Genomic DNA, 15,703 nt, shown 5'->3' on the forward strand with positions numbered 1-15,703 from the left:
CAGGACCCTGGGATCATGACCTGAGCCGAGGGCAGACGCTTAATGACTGAGCCACCCAGGCGCCCAGATTCTGCATTTCTAACAAGTACTCAGGTGATGTTGATGGTCCAGGGAGCACACTTGGCAAACCACTGGCCCATTGTGTCTTCCTTTGAACAAATTTGTTCCATTGAACAAATCCTTAATTTTGATGTTTTCAATTTATTTATCTTCATTTTACAGATGAGAGAATTGGAGCTTGAGATGAAGTGAATGCCCCAAGGTCACACAGTAAGCTGGGATTTGGACCCATATCTGGCCAACTCCAGAGCCCCTAGTCCTAACTTCTCGACTATGCTGTCCACCAGCTTTTGGGATGTAGTGGCCACACGCTGAGGCATTTGTCCTGAGACTCTGGGGAACTTTAATAAGTTCCTGCATAAGGGAGACACCGAGGGAGAAGCGCAGCGACAGAGCCCCTGAGAGTCACTGGGGCAGTTCTTACCCCATAGTTCAAGGGATGGAGCAATTTCCCTCACACCCTGAGGAAGTCCCCACCCATCCCGGAACTACCCTCTTACCAAAGCCACGTAACCCCTTGGTAGCTGAGGTCCAAAGGGCCCTGTCTGGGGCAGTCCAGGCTCCGAGCATGAGAACTCTGGCCACACTTCCTACTGTAGCATCCAGAGACCCTTCCAGGATCACTTCCCATTATGGTTTCATTCCTGGCACTGCAAGAGGGGGAAAACCCCGGGTGGTGTGACAGCTGCTTCTCAAAGACCTCTAGGGGTGGTGTAAGGATGGGACTCTCCTTCCAGCTAGATCTCCTGGGGACAGTTTTGATCCATGAACAAGTGGTGACGTTAGTGAAATTGTCTCCAGCTGCCCCTTCCAGTGTGGCTCCTTTCGTTTTGGGGTCCTGCAACTTCCTACTCCCTCCCAGCTTCCCCCCCAGAGACTCCTAGCAGACCTTCACAGCGGCATGTTGGGGAGGAGTCCTTGGGCCACTGTCCTTTGGTCACCAAATGTTTAGAGAGCATGCACTAAGAGCATGCACTAGAGACATTGTGCTAGACAAGAGGGAGATATAGAACAATTCCTGTCCCGGGGGGGCTCATGGCTTGATGGGGGAGACAGGTCCCCACATAATTACAGCATAAAGTTCTCAATTGTGAAATCGAAGAGTGAGCAACTAGCTCTTCCTAGGGAAAACAGAAAAGGCTTTGCAGGGTGGGGGGCGGGTGACTTACAAGCAAGACTCTGAAGGATGAGCAAGACTTTGGGCAGGTAGAGGAAGGTAGATAGGAGAGCCCTCCAGGTGGGGCCATCATGAGCAAAGGACAGGGAGTTCAAAGGAGCATGGCACACCCCAAAACTGATAACCAGTTGGCTCCACTGGTACCCAGTGGTTGGGTACCACGGCCCTGGGGGTCAGAATGAGTGCATTTTGGGGGCACCTGAGTGGCTCAGCCATTAAGCATCCGCCTTCGGCTCGGGTCATGATCCCAGGGTCCTGGGATCGAGCCCCGAGTAGGGCTCCCTGCTCAGTGGGAAGCCTGCCTCTTCCTCTCCTCCTGCTTGTGTTCCCTCTCTCGCTGTCTCTCAAATAAAAAAATTTTTTTTTTATTTGACAGAGAGAGAGACAGCGAGAGAGGGAACACAAGCAGGGGGAGTGGGAGAGGGAGAAGCAGGCTTCCCGTGGAGCAGGGAGCCTGATGCGGGGCTCGATCCCAGGACCTTGGGATCATGACCCGAGCCGAAGGCAGACGCTTAACGACTGAGCCACCCAGGCACCCTAAATAAAATCATTAAAAAAAAAAAAAGAATGAGTGCGTTTTGAATCCCAATTCTATCATCTGCTAGTTGGGTGACCTTGGATAAGCTCCTAAAGGTCTCTGGTCTTGGTTTCCTCATCTATAAAATGAGGATAATAATAGCATCACCCTCATAGATCTCGTAGTTTGTTGCAAGACTTCAGCAAGATCCATGTAAGAGGACATACAGTAAGTGCTCAATAAATGTGACCATAACTATTGCTGGGAACATGGGGTGTGGAGGGTGAGGAGCAGGATTATAGGAGAGAAAAGCAGAGGAATGGGCAGATTGAGAGGGCCCTCGAAGTGCAGGTAAAGGGGAGTGACCGAAAGGGCTTGCGTTTTACTGAAGGACAGGAGGGTTGACTGGACAGCTGAGGAGAGCCTGGGCCCTGGGAGCTGGGGCAGGACCTGATGATCGAGGCTGAGACCTGACTCAGATGGAGGAAAGAAGAGGAGAGAGCACGTTCAGGGAGGGGCAGGGGTAAGAGGGCTCCCTCCCCGCTCAGAAACGCTGCCTCTCACATCCTTTGATTAGATTCATTCATTCATTCGTTCGTTCCTTCCTTCGTTCCACAACTATTTATTTAGCACTTAAACCGTGGCCTCATGGTGTTTACATTCTAGAAAGTTTGTATTTCTATTAAGTAATGTTGCTTGGAATTTCTGGATGCAGTCTCCACCCATTCAGGCTTAAATGATCAGAAATTGGCAGCCCTATTGGTGTGTCCTCCCATTTTTTGTCTATCCTCAGACATTTCAGATGAAGGGCAAAGGGTCTTAGAGCCAGGCCAGACTGTCCAGCCCACTTCCTGTGATAGTGAGTTCACTGTCCTCTGTGATAGCCCTTTCCATTCAGTGCAAGAGTTAACGACTGACTCCTTGCCCACCCCACCTCCCACCCCCCACCACCAGAACCCTACAGGGCACAGCTGCTCCCTTAGACCCTGGGCAGCTCTACTGTGATGCCCAGAAAATGTCAGCACCTGCAGAAACTTCTCATTTCTGTCTAAAAGCGACTTGTTCCGAACAACCCAAAAAACCCCTGTTTTTGAAGCTTGTCGTATAGACAAAGGGATTGTGCCTTTGATATGTAAAGAGGACATTCAAATAAATAATAAACACCCACAGTGCAATAGAAAAATAGGCAAATTATTTGTACAGTCCACAGAAAAGAAAACACAAGTAACTCTGAAATGTGGCAAGTGCCAACCTCACCCATAGTAAGAGAAACACACATTAACACATCGAAAGAACATTGTTCAGTCACTGGATTGGCTAGGTTTGGAAAGTCTGGTCACTTACCATGTGAGTACAAACATTGTCACACATTGCTGGTGGAAGGGTACGTTGTTATAAATCCTACTTAACAATATTTTAAATGCATGGACCGCTTGATGCAGCAATTCCACTGCCAGGAACTTCTACGTTTACACTTACACAAGTGGAGGTGATGGATGTGCAAGGAAAATCGTTGAGATTAGAAATAAACAAATGTTCAATGAGAGGAGACTGGTTAAATAAACCGAGGCTCACACATATAATAGGATGCCATACAGCCATTAATAAAAATGAAGAAGCTTTCTATGAACTGATAGGAAATTATTTCCAAGATAAAGTAAGTAAGGGGGGAAAAGCCGGGTGCAGAGGAATGCACTTTGATTAGTGCTGTCTTTTTGTTTAAAGAGGGTGGGAAATTTCTTTGTGTATATGCACAGAATAGTTCTGGAAGGATCTATGAAATAGGTTCCAGTTGTCACATCTAAGCTGGAAGAGTGTATAGCTATATAATAAGGAGAGGAGGAAACTTTCATGCTGTGTCTTAAATGTTGTGCCACAAATATGAATTACAGAAAAGCAATTTTGTTAAAACCACTATTGTGATATTTATTGTACTCTGTAACACCATCTGTTTCCATGTCTGTCTGATCTCCCCCCCATCCGCCACTCCAACACACACACACACACACACACACACACGTACACACACACATCGTGTGAGGAGAAGAGGGATAGTCAGTTCTGACTCATTCTTGTGTTCCCTGGAACCCAGCATCACACCCAGCACAAAGCGAGTGCTCAGAAAATTTGAATACATGTTCATAATGACTACCTTCTCCAAGAAGACCCCAGTTAGTCTAGCCTCATAGTATTCCTGCTCTTGTGTAGACTACTCCCACATTGAATAGGGATAGGGATGGCCTGTATAATCATTGTGGTACTTCACCTTGCTCTCCTGGATCACTCCTCCTGGGGGAGCCAGCCCCCCTGTCAGGAGCACACTCAGGCAAGTCTTATGGAGAGGTTCGCTTGGTGAGGAATGGGCGCTTACTGCCAATGGTCCTGTGGGTGGAGGCATCTTGGAAATGGATCTCCAGCCCCAGTCAATCCCTCAGATAATTCCAGGCTGCTCTTGACTGCAGCCTCATGAAAAATCTCAAGTCAAACCACTGAGCTAAGCTGCCCCCTAATTCCTGACCCACAGAAATTGTGTGTGAGATAATAACTCTTTATAATGTTTTAAGCTGCTAAATTTTGGGTAGTTTGTTACACAATATATACCTAATGCAATCAATAAATCTTTATTAAGCATTTACTGAATTTCAGTTCTGTGGGGGAGTGCAAGAGAAAAAGAAATGCTTCTGCCTTCAGGGAAATAGGCCATGTGCACATTCATTCCTTCAGCTAACATTTATTTTTATTTTTTTTAAAGATTTTATTTTTCACCCAACGTGGGGCTCAAACTCACAACCCCAAAATCAGGAGTCGCACACTCCACTGACTGAGCCAGCCAGGCACCCCTCAGCTAACATTTACTGAGCACTTACTATATACCTGGCCCTGTGTTGAATGTTGGGTGTTGAATGAATGTTGGCAATTAAAATACACTGTAGGACAGGAGGGAACTTTCTAGAATGATAGAAATGTATATCTTATGGGGTTGAAGTTACATTGATGCATATGCATTTGTAAAAACTCAGCAAATGTACACTTAATCTTATGCACTTTGTTATATGTAAATTTTACACAAAAAATACTGTAAACAGGGGCGCCTGGGTGGCTCAGTTGGTTAAGCGACTGCCTTCGGCTCAGGTCATGATCCTGGAGTCCCTGGATCGAGTCCCGCATCGGGCTCCCTGCTCGGCAGGGAGTCTGCTTCTCCCTCTGACCCTCCTCCCTCTCATGCTCTCTGTATCTCATTCTCTCTGTCTCAAATAAATAAATAAAATCTTTAAAAATAAAAAAATAAAAAAAAAAAGAATTGTTGGGCCTTATTAAAAAAAAAAAATACTGTAAACAGGGGCGTCTGGGTGGCTCAGTTGGTTAAACGTCGGACTCTTGATTTCCACTCAGGTCATGATGAGACCCCCCCATGGGGCTCCTCGCTGGCCGTGGAGCCTGCTTGAGACTCTCTCTCTCTCTCCCTCTGCCCCTCCCCCCTCTAAAAAATTCTGTAAACAAACTTTGAACTCTAGTTAATAATATGTGGGCTGAGGTAATTTACTTTGAAATGCATTTTAAAAAGATGCATTGATGATGGGGCACCTGGGTGGCTCAGTCAGTTAATTGGTTAAGTGTCTACCCTTGGCTCAGGTCATGATCTCAGTGTCCTGGAATCGAGCCCACCCACCCACCCACCCTCCTGGGTGCTCAGTGGGGAGTCTGCTGTCCCTCTGCCCCTCCCCCCACTCGTGCTCTCTTTCTCTCTCAAATAAACAAATAAAATCTATAAAAAACAAGATGAATTGATGGATAGCTACATGGACCGACTGTGATGAAGCAAGTAGAATGTCAATGGTAAGTACTGTAGGGGTTTTGTTGTAAATCCTTCAATTTTGCTGTATGTTTGGAAATTTTCATAGCAAAATGTTTGAGGAAAAGACCTTCAATAACCGTATATATCAGTCCTCTCATTTATTATTACTATTTTAATTACACAAATAAAAGCAAATACAGTCGGGCATCTGGGTGGCTCAGATGGTTGGGCATCTGCCTTCGGCTCAGGTAATGATCCTGGAGTCCCGCATCGGGCTCCCTGCTCAGCGGGGAGTCTGCTTCTCCCTCTGACCCTCCCCCCTCTCATGTGCTCTCTCTCTCTCTCTCAAATAAATAAATAAAATCTTTAAAAAAAAAAGCAAACACAGTCTAGGTTAAAAATGAAATAAAAAAACCCAAAAAACCTGAGAAACAGTCCCCATCTCTTCCCCCTGATTCCAACGTTCCTGTCTTCTTCGGTGACAACTTCTGTTCTTGTCTGCTGTAAAGTTCCCACACCTTTCTCTTTGCGTTTACATATAGATATAGGTAAATACAAAACTGTGTTACTTTTTTTTTTTTTTAAAGATTTTATTTATTTGACAGAGAGAGAGGGAACACAAGTGGGGGGAGAGGGAGAAGCAGGCTTCCCGCTGAGCCGGGAGCCTGATGCGGGGCTTGATCCCAGGACCCTGGGATCATGACCTGGGCCGAAGGCAGACGCTTAACGACTGAGCCACCCAGGCGCCCCAAAACCGTGTTACTTTTTAAATGAGTGTACTTTCATACTATTCTGCAAGTGTGTCTTGGGGATCTCTCCATGTCAATTTGTGCACATTGCCTCAGTTTTAAATTGCTGAGTAGGATGTGCCTTGTTCAAGATGCAAAGCTCAGAGAGAAGGTCTTGTCAAAGAGCAGACAGCATATCAGAATTGCTGGGACGGGAACCCATTCTCCTCGTTCTGGGGCCTGGGCGCACCCCGCGGGAGTGACCGCCACTGAGTGAGGGCAGGGCCGGAACCCAGGCCCTGTTATTCCGCGGAATGCTGGGGTGCGGGTGGCAGGTCTGGCTTAGCACCCCCGCCCCCTGAGGGGACCTGCCTGAGCTTGCGTGCACCCGGACCCAGGAGGAAGTCCGATGAGTGCTTCCTCTTTTCTTACCCTCCGGGGACGCTGGGGGAAGGCAGGGGGTTGTGAAACCAAACTGTCCCCCAACCCCCTTGGGGGGGGACGGGGAAACCCATCAGCTGGAGGAGGCCACGCAGCTGGGGGCAGAAAAACAACTTTTTGGGCTCCCCTCAGCACCCCCATTCCTGCCCAGTCCCGCCATACTCCTGAGTAGGAGGTCAGCTGACTCTAGGATGGTACCTGGTGTAGGCAAGCTTCCAAGACACCCGTAGTCTACCCATTCAGCCACAGGAGAAAGCCCCCAGTTCCTTATCAGCTTCTGCTGCCATTTCCAAGGCTGATTTTCCACCTGTCTGTGCCCAGGGGCTTCAGGCACCGAGGACACAGAAGTGTTTGTGGTTCATCAGTCAAGCCGGGCTGTTCCTCCCTCCAGTCTTTGTCAGGCTGTCTCTTCTGTCTGAAAAACCCTTTGCCATGATCTTCTGTTAACATCCTTTAAATGTCGACCTATCACCTCCTTCAAGAAGTCCTCCTTGATGCACCCCAGGCTGGACCAATATCCCTCCTACTTGGTCCTACAGTATGCACAGCATTTTCCACTCTGTATCTGGGTTATCAGTTTAAGTTTTTATCTCCCTAATTCATTTGGATGTTGTTTGAAAACTATCTTGTTCATCTTTTTGTGCTTCCAGCCCCTGGCAGACATGCACATATTAAGCCCTTAATAAATATTAATAGAATTAATCAAAGAATGAAGGGTTTGGATCTCAGTGCTATTCCTCACTGGCTGTTTACAAACTTTGAACTTCAGTTTCTTCATCTGTAAAATGGGCACGTGAATAGTACCTTCATGGAACTTGCAAATAAGCAGAAGAGACAGACAATAAACACATTAACTTATTATAAATGCGTACATGAAAAGTTCTCTGGAGAAAACTAAGGCAGGGTGAGGGAAGGAGCTAGAGGTGATGGAGAATGGGGGAACTTTAGGAAGGGGCATCAAGGACCTGTTGGTGTTGTGAGTTTCTCAGGGGCTGGTCTTCTCAGATTTTCATTTGCCTCTCTTGGAAAATGAGGGCAGCAGTGACCTGCCTGGGAGGGTATTGCTGTGAAATGAGCACTGGCTACTTTGCAAATAAAAGGGGAAATATCTGAGCCCTGAAATAATGATTGTGGCTCTCTTCCTCATCCCCCATACTGTTTTGAATATAGAACAATCAACAGTGGTCCCAAAGAATTTGAAATATGAAATGCAAATGCCTTCTGAGATAGGAAAACATATTTTTGAAAGAGCCATCATCTGACTCAAAGTGAAGGTGAAGGCTGCGTTGTTCCCCAGCTCCTGCTCTCCCTCCAGGACTGAGCCCTGGGATGTGTCCTTTAATCCGAATTTGTCTCTCTACTCCTCAGTCTCCAGGGCACACTTACTGAGTTTGTGTACTCATTACAAGCACGGGCTCTGGAGGTACACCGGAGACTCACAGACCTGGGTTTGAATCCCAGCTCTGTCGCTAGCTGGTTGTGTGACCTTGGGCAGGTGTCTTTACCTCTCTGAGCCATCCATTTATAATCATTCCTATCTCAAAGAGATTAAATCAGATGATATAAGTGAGGGCGCAATAATAAGAGCTTTTAATGCAATAATTTAATGATCTGGTGAAGTAGGTACTCTTATCATTGCACTTTGCAGATGAGAAAGCAAAATCACAGCTAGCGAAAAGTACTCAGTCTAGCTTCAATGCCTTTGCTTCCATCATTCCTCCATCCCTGACCCATTGTCAAGTACACACCAAAAACTTTTCTTGACTTTTCCATCCTCTAAAAATCCTACCCAGCCTCAATTCTACCTCTGTCTCTGATATTCTTTTAAGATTTTTTATTTTTAAGTAATCTCTACACCCAACGTGGGACTCAAACTCACAACCCCAAGATCAAGAGTCACATGCTATGCAGACTGAGCCAGCCAGGTGCCCCTGAAGTCTCTGATTTTTAAATTGACTCTTAATTTTTGAGTAGTTAATATATTCAAGTGGTCCAAAATTCAAGAGTACAAAGGGTATACTGGGACCAGTAAGTCTCCTTCCCTGCTCTGTCACCCAGCCCATCAACACCTGTTATTATCTGTCTTTTTTATTATAATCATTCTAATGTTGTGTAGTGACATCTCATGGTGGCTTTAATTTGTATTTCCCTAATGACTAATGATAATAAGCATCTTTTCATGTGCTTGTTAGCTCTTTGTATAATTTCTTTGGAGAAATGTCTATTCAAATCTTTTGTCCACTTTTCAGTTATGTTGTCTTTTTATTGTTGAGTTGTAGTGTATATATATTTGGGATACTAGTCCCTTAGGAGATCTGTATTCGCCCCCATTGTGTGCATTGTCTTTTCATTTTCTTGATTGTCTCATTTGCTGCACAAGTTTTTAGGTTTTTTTTTTATTTATTTTTTATTTTTTTTAAAGATTTTTATTTATTTATTGAGAGAGAGAGAATGACAGAGAGACAGCATGAGAGGGTGGAGGGTCAGAGGGAGAAGCAGACTCCCCGCTGAGCAGGGAGCCTGATGTGGGACTCGATCCCGGGACCCCAGGATCATGACCTGAGCCGAAGGCAGTTGCCCAACCAACTGAGCCACCCAGGCGCCCCAAGTTTTTAGTTTTGATGAAATCCAGTTTATCAGTTTTTGGTTTTTTTCCTACCTGTGTCACATTTAAGAAGGCTTTGCTTAACCTAAAATCATGAAGGTTTTTATAGTTTTAGCTCAGACATTTAGGTCTATGATCCATTTTGACTTATTTTTGTGGATGGTGTGAGGTAGGGGTCCATTTCATTATTTTGCATGGGGATATCTAGTTCTAGCACCATTTATTGAAAAGACTATTCTTCCCCCACTGAATTGTCTTGGCACTCTTGTTGGAAATCACTCGGTCATAATGTGAGGGTTTACTTCTGGACTCTCAATTCTGTTCCATTGTTACATATTTCTATATGACAGTACCACACTGTCTTGATTACTGTAACTTTATAGTAAGTTTCAGAGTCCTCCAACTTTGTTTTACTTTTTCAAGATTGCTTCGCTGTTCTGGATTCCTTGTGTTTCCATATAAATTTTGGGGTGAACTGGTCAATTTTTTTAATAGATGGGAATTATGTTGATCAATTTGAAGACTATCATCACCTTCACAATATTAAGTCTTCCAATCTAAGAAGAAATGTCTTTTCCATGAGATATCTTTCCCATCCTATGAGATGACTTTGTTTAGGTCTTCTTCAGTTTCTTTCAAAGGTGATTTTTTAGTTTTTAAATTATCTTGCACTATTTTTGTTAAAATTATTCCCAAACCTTTTATTCTTTTTGGTGATATTGTAAATGAAATTGTTTTCTTAACCTTATTTTCAGATTGTTCATTGCTAGTGTATAGAAATACAATTAGTTTTGGGGCACCTGGGTGGCTCAGTCAGTTGAGCGTCTGACTCTTGATTTCAGATCAAGAGATCAAGGGTCGTGAGATCAAGCCCCATGTTGGGCTCTGTGCTGGGTGTGGAGCCTGCTTAGGATTCTCTCTCCCTCTCTCCCCTTGCCCCCCACCCAAATACATAAATAAATAAATGAAATACAATTAGTTTTTATACATCCTCATTCTTTTTGACAACAGCTTGGTACTCCATTATTGTATTATCATTTATTTTCCCAGTCCCCAAATGATGGACATCTAGATTATTTCCAACCCTTTCCTAGTAAAAGTGGTGCTGTATTGACTTCCCTTGTGCATACTCATGAAGTCTCAGGTATTCTGATCTTTTTTCTCTCTGAGCTCTTACAACTGTCAGTTGCCACCACCCTGGCCCATGCCACCATCATATTATCCTTGGATGACTGCCTCAGCCTGCTCATTGGGTTCCCTGCTTTCCTCATGCCCCTCCAATCCATTCTCCACCCAGCAACCAGACAGATCCCATTAAAACACAAGCCAGTGTGGCTTACTCCTCTGCTCAAAACCTTCCAATGGCTCCCATCTTGTGTCAATTAAAGTTTTATATCAACACCAAGACTTCTTGGCCTCACATTCTGATTTCACTATCTTTCCAACGTCATTTCCATCACTCTCCTCTGCACCCACTCTGATCCAGCTACATGGCCTCCTTTATTCCTTAAACACACCAAGTGCAGTTGCACCTCAGGACTTTTGCCGTTATTGTTCCTTCTGTTTGGAACACGCTTCCCCCAGATTATCACATGGCTCACTCCCCCAGTTCAGCAGGTCTCTGCTACATGCTACCTCCTCAGAGAGGTCTACCCTGGCCACTCTGTCTCAAGTCACATCCCACCCTCTTGCTCTGATTTATTTTTCTTGTAATCCTATCACCCTTGCCCATAAGATGTCAATTGATTTTCATGATGATTCACTGAGATAAGTACTATTGTCATTTCCACTCGATAGATGAGGAAACTGAGGCTCAGAGAAGTGATTTGATTTGTTCAAGGTCATTCAGTTGATAAATGGCAGTGCCAGGGTTTGAACTCTAGATTGATGCCAAAGATGCAGCATTTAGCACTACTTCTTGCGGTCAGCTATATTCCCCATGACAATGAATGAATGAATGAATCGATAAAATGTTTGCCACCCCAAGTACTGGTAAGGCAGTGTTTTAGGATAAATTTGTAATATAAATGTTCTTTGATGCTAATATGAGTTAGACGGGAAATATTTTTTTTTAATTAAAAAGAATGACAATACCAAATAGGCAAGGATGTGGAGAAACTGGAAACCATACATTGCTGGTCGGAATGCAAAATGGTATAATTGCTTTGAAAACCAATGTAGCAGTGGATTTTCAGGTTAAAATATACACTTACCGTGCTCGCTTCGGCAGCACATATACTAAAATATACACTTACCACTTGACCCAGCAACTCCAGTCCTAAGTATTTACTCAAGAGAAATAAAGCATGTCCATACAAAGGCTTGTACATGAAGGTTCATAGCAGCTTTATTCACGTAACCAAAACCTGAAAACAACGCAAATGTCCATCAAGTAAATGGATAAACAAATAGTGATACATCTATACTGTGGGATACTACTCAGCAGTGAAAAGGAACAAAATACTGCAAAATGTAACAACATGGAAAATCTCAAAAGTAATATGGAAGTAAAAGAAGACAGACATAAAAGAAACATATGGTATGATTGCATTTATTTAAAATTCTAGAAAAGACAAAGCTAATCTACAATAGACAAAAGGCCAAAAACAGGCAATGAAGCGGGGGAGAAGTTGACTGCAATAGGGTATAAGGGAACTCTTTGGAGTGGTAGAAATGTTCTGTATCTTGATTAGGGTAGTTGTTACACAAGTGTATACCTTTACCAAAATTCATCAAGCTGAGTATTTTAATGGTGCATTTTATGTATAAAACTATGCCATAGTAAAGTTGATAGGAGCTTTGGAAACATGCACAGATTTTTACTGCAGCATTACTTCAATAGCAAAAAGAGGGGTAGGTAGAATTGGCTGTTAACAGGACAATGTTTCAGCTGTCTGTGGTCCTTTGCCATCAGAATGACAAACTTATGGAAGAAGGTGTAGCTGATGCTAATGATGACCCTCTTGTGTCCTCAGAACATGTATCTCTCTTCCTGGAGGCTCTCTCTCTGGTGGCTGGAGTATGCATGGGGCAGGCCAGAGTGCTGAAGGATTAATACCCCCCAGGAGCATCCCTCATCCAATGTCTGCCAGGAGTTGGTACATAAATGCCTCAGCGCCCTCATCTTCCAGGAAAGGTAATTATGGAGTGGGAATACTAGTGTCTTCAGAATTCCCTCTCCAGCAGGAGTGAGTTCCAGGAGCCCACAGTTGTAATTGGTTGCAATGCTCTCTTAATTGGTTTTCTTCCCTCTCCTATCTTATCCACCTACACCCCTACCAGTGTTTTCTGCATCTTCCAAATAACCTACTTTCAGGGGCGCCTGGGTGGCTCAGTTGTTAAGCGTCTGCCTTTGGCTCAGGTCATGATCCCAGGGTCCTGGGATTGAGCCCCGCATCGGGCTCCCTGCTCAGCGGGGAGCCTGCTTCTCCCTTTCCCACTCCCCCTGCTTGTGTTCCCTCTCTCACTGTGTCTCTCTCTGTCAAAATAAATAAATAAAATCTTTAAAAAAAAATAACCTACTTTCACTTGAATCCATGTCTAGGGTCTACTTCTGGGGAACTCAAATTAAGGCTAATGGATGAGGGGCACCTGGGTGACTCAGTTGGTTGAGCATCTGCCTTTGGTCAAGTCATGATCCCAGGGTCCTGGGATTGAGCCCCTGTGTCGGGCTTCCTGCTCAGTGGGGAGTCTTCTCTCCTTCTGCCCCTCCCCTGCTCTTGCTGTCTTTCTCTCTCTCTCAAATAAATAAATGAAATCTTTTTTTTTTTTTTTTAAAGACTGATGGATGATACCAAGAGTCAGTCAAGATGTGGGGAAATGAGGGGAGGGGGTTGGGGGGATGTGGTAACTGGGTGATGGACATTAAGGAGGGCATGTGATGTAATGAGCACTGGGTGTTCTATAAGACTGTTTGAATTAATTTAAATAAAAAAAGATGTGGGGAAATGTTAGGAGAAGAATTTTGGCAGCAGCCATCTGCAAGCATCCATCATTCTTGGCAAAGCAAATCTTTACAAAATTCTTACACCAGTCCATCAGGGACATGGTAGCCCAAAGCTGTGTGCCACCTAGGTGTCCATGACTAGGGGGATGGACAAATAAACTGTGGAGATGTAGACAATGACCTTTAGCAACATGGCTAAATGTTAATAACAGTGATGGAATTGGAGGGGAAAGCACAAAATTAAGTACTATTAAAGTAAACTAAACACAGAATTAAAATTATTTTTAAAGGGGCACCTGGGTGGCTCAGTCAGTTGAGCGTCCAACCCTTGGTTTCAGGTCAGGTCATGATCTCAGGGTCCTGGGATGGAGCTCCACATCGGGGTCTGCGCTCAGCGTGGAGTTCGCTTAAGACTTTCCCTCTCCCTCTGCCCTTCCCCACCTAAAATCAATAAATAAATCTTTTAAAAATTTATTTTTAAAATCACATATGTGTATCTGAGCACAGATAGCAAACACATTAGAGCAGGGTCATTATCTTTTAATTCATGGTTCTGCCCGCCCCCCCCCCACATTTAATTATGTTTGGAGACATTTTTGGTTGTCGCAAATGGAGAAGGAGGTTGCTACTGGCATTTGGTAGGTGGAGTCCAGGAATGCTGTTCATCATCCTACCTTGCCCAGGACAACCCCCCTACAACGAAGAATTATGCAGCTCAAATGTCAATAGTACTGAAGTTGAGAAGCCCTGTGTAGCCCTGCACTCAGCAGAGTATTGCTGAATTAATGAATGAATGAATGGATGAGTGAATGAAGAGATGATGGTAGCCTGAAGTGGCTGGTAGCAGTGGGAATACAGAAAGGCTGTAAGATTCTTACACATCTTGGAAGTGTACTTGGCAGAATTTAGTGCGACAATACCTCTCTTTTTCCAGGAGCAGATGTGCTCTGTCCTTGCCTGGTCCTGGGCACATCTCATTCATGTGGGACCCTCCAGCCGGGCATCCCGCCCCCTCAATTTTCAAAGTCATCCGAGCTGCCGGAAACCGGCCAAGAATGAGCCAGGGCGGTGCCTGCGGGTGAGAAACTTTGCATGCCCTTTGAATAGAGCGGGGCCTGTGGAGTGGAACCCACAGACCACAGAAGGACCCGGAAGGCTTGGGACACGGTGTGGGGGAGGGGCCTGGGCTTGTAGGAGTGGATTGAAATGGTAGGGAAAACCCGATTAGAATGCTAAGGGGGGGGGGGGGCGGGAGAGGGCGATTAGAATCCTGTGAGAGTGCCGAGGATAGGGGTTAGGATCCTTGGGGGCTGAGTTGGAATCTTTTGATGAGGGGTTAAAATCCTTGAGGGTAGGGTTGGAATTTTTGGATGGATCGGATTGGAATCCTGAGGGGTGGATTAAAATCCTTTGGGAACAAGATTGGGATTATCCAGGAGCAGGATTAGATTCCCTGGGGTTAGGGTTATGAATCTGGAGGGCTGGGTCAGAATCCTTTGAAGAGGAGGGTTAGGCTCCTTTGGTTGGCTGGATTAGAATCCTTGGGGGCAGGATTAGAAAACTCCGGTTGGCTGAGGCTAAAAAATCCTTCAAATGTGAGATTCAAAATCCTTTTGGGGGCAGAATTAGGATTTTGGGAAGAGATGGTGTTGCAGTTCTTGTGAGGACGGGTTTAATCCCTTTGGGGACCGCATTAGGGTTTGGGGAGGCGGGGATTATAATGCATTAGGACAGGTGTAAGGTATTTGGAGGAGGGGGTGGGGTTAGAATCTTTGGGGGACGGATTAAAATTCTTAGGGGCGGGTTTATTATCCTTCCGGGCGGGGTTAGGATCCTTACGGGCAGAGTTAGAAGCCTCGGATGGGCTGTGTTTAAAAAAAAAATCCTTGGGGACGCCTGGATGGCTCAGTCGGTTAAGCGTCTGCCTTCCGCTCAGGTCATGGTCCCAGGGTCCTGGCACCGAGTCTCTCACCGGGATCCCTGCTCAACGGGAAATCTGCTTCTTCCTCTGCCTCTGCTCCTGCTCTCATTCTCTCTCTCGCTCTCTCTCAAATAAACAAATAAAATCTTTATTTAAAAAAGTACTTGGGCGGTGAGGGGCGCCTGGGTGGCTCAGTCGTTGGGCGTCTGCCTTCGGCTCAGGTCCTGATCCCAGGGTCCTGGGATCGAGCCCGCATCCGGCTCCCTGCGCCGCAGGAAGCCTGCTTCTCCCTCTCCCACTCCCCCTGCTGTGTTCCCTCTCTCGCCGTCCCTCTCTCTATCAAATAAATAAATAAAATCTTAAAAAAAAAAAAGTCCTTGGGCGGTGGGATTAGGGTCTGGGAGGTGGGGTGTGGGATTAGAGTCCCTGCGGTGGGGTTAGACTCTTCAGGGGCGGGGTTAGGCTGCATGAGGGTGGGGTTAGAATCGCTCAGGGCGCGGCTAAGGAACCCA

The sequence above is a fragment of the Leptonychotes weddellii genome, chromosome 10 (assembly GCF_054177405.1).
Source record: "Leptonychotes weddellii isolate Sample4059 chromosome 10, ASM5417740v2, whole genome shotgun sequence".
Lineage (NCBI taxonomy): Eukaryota > Metazoa > Chordata > Mammalia > Carnivora > Phocidae > Leptonychotes > Leptonychotes weddellii.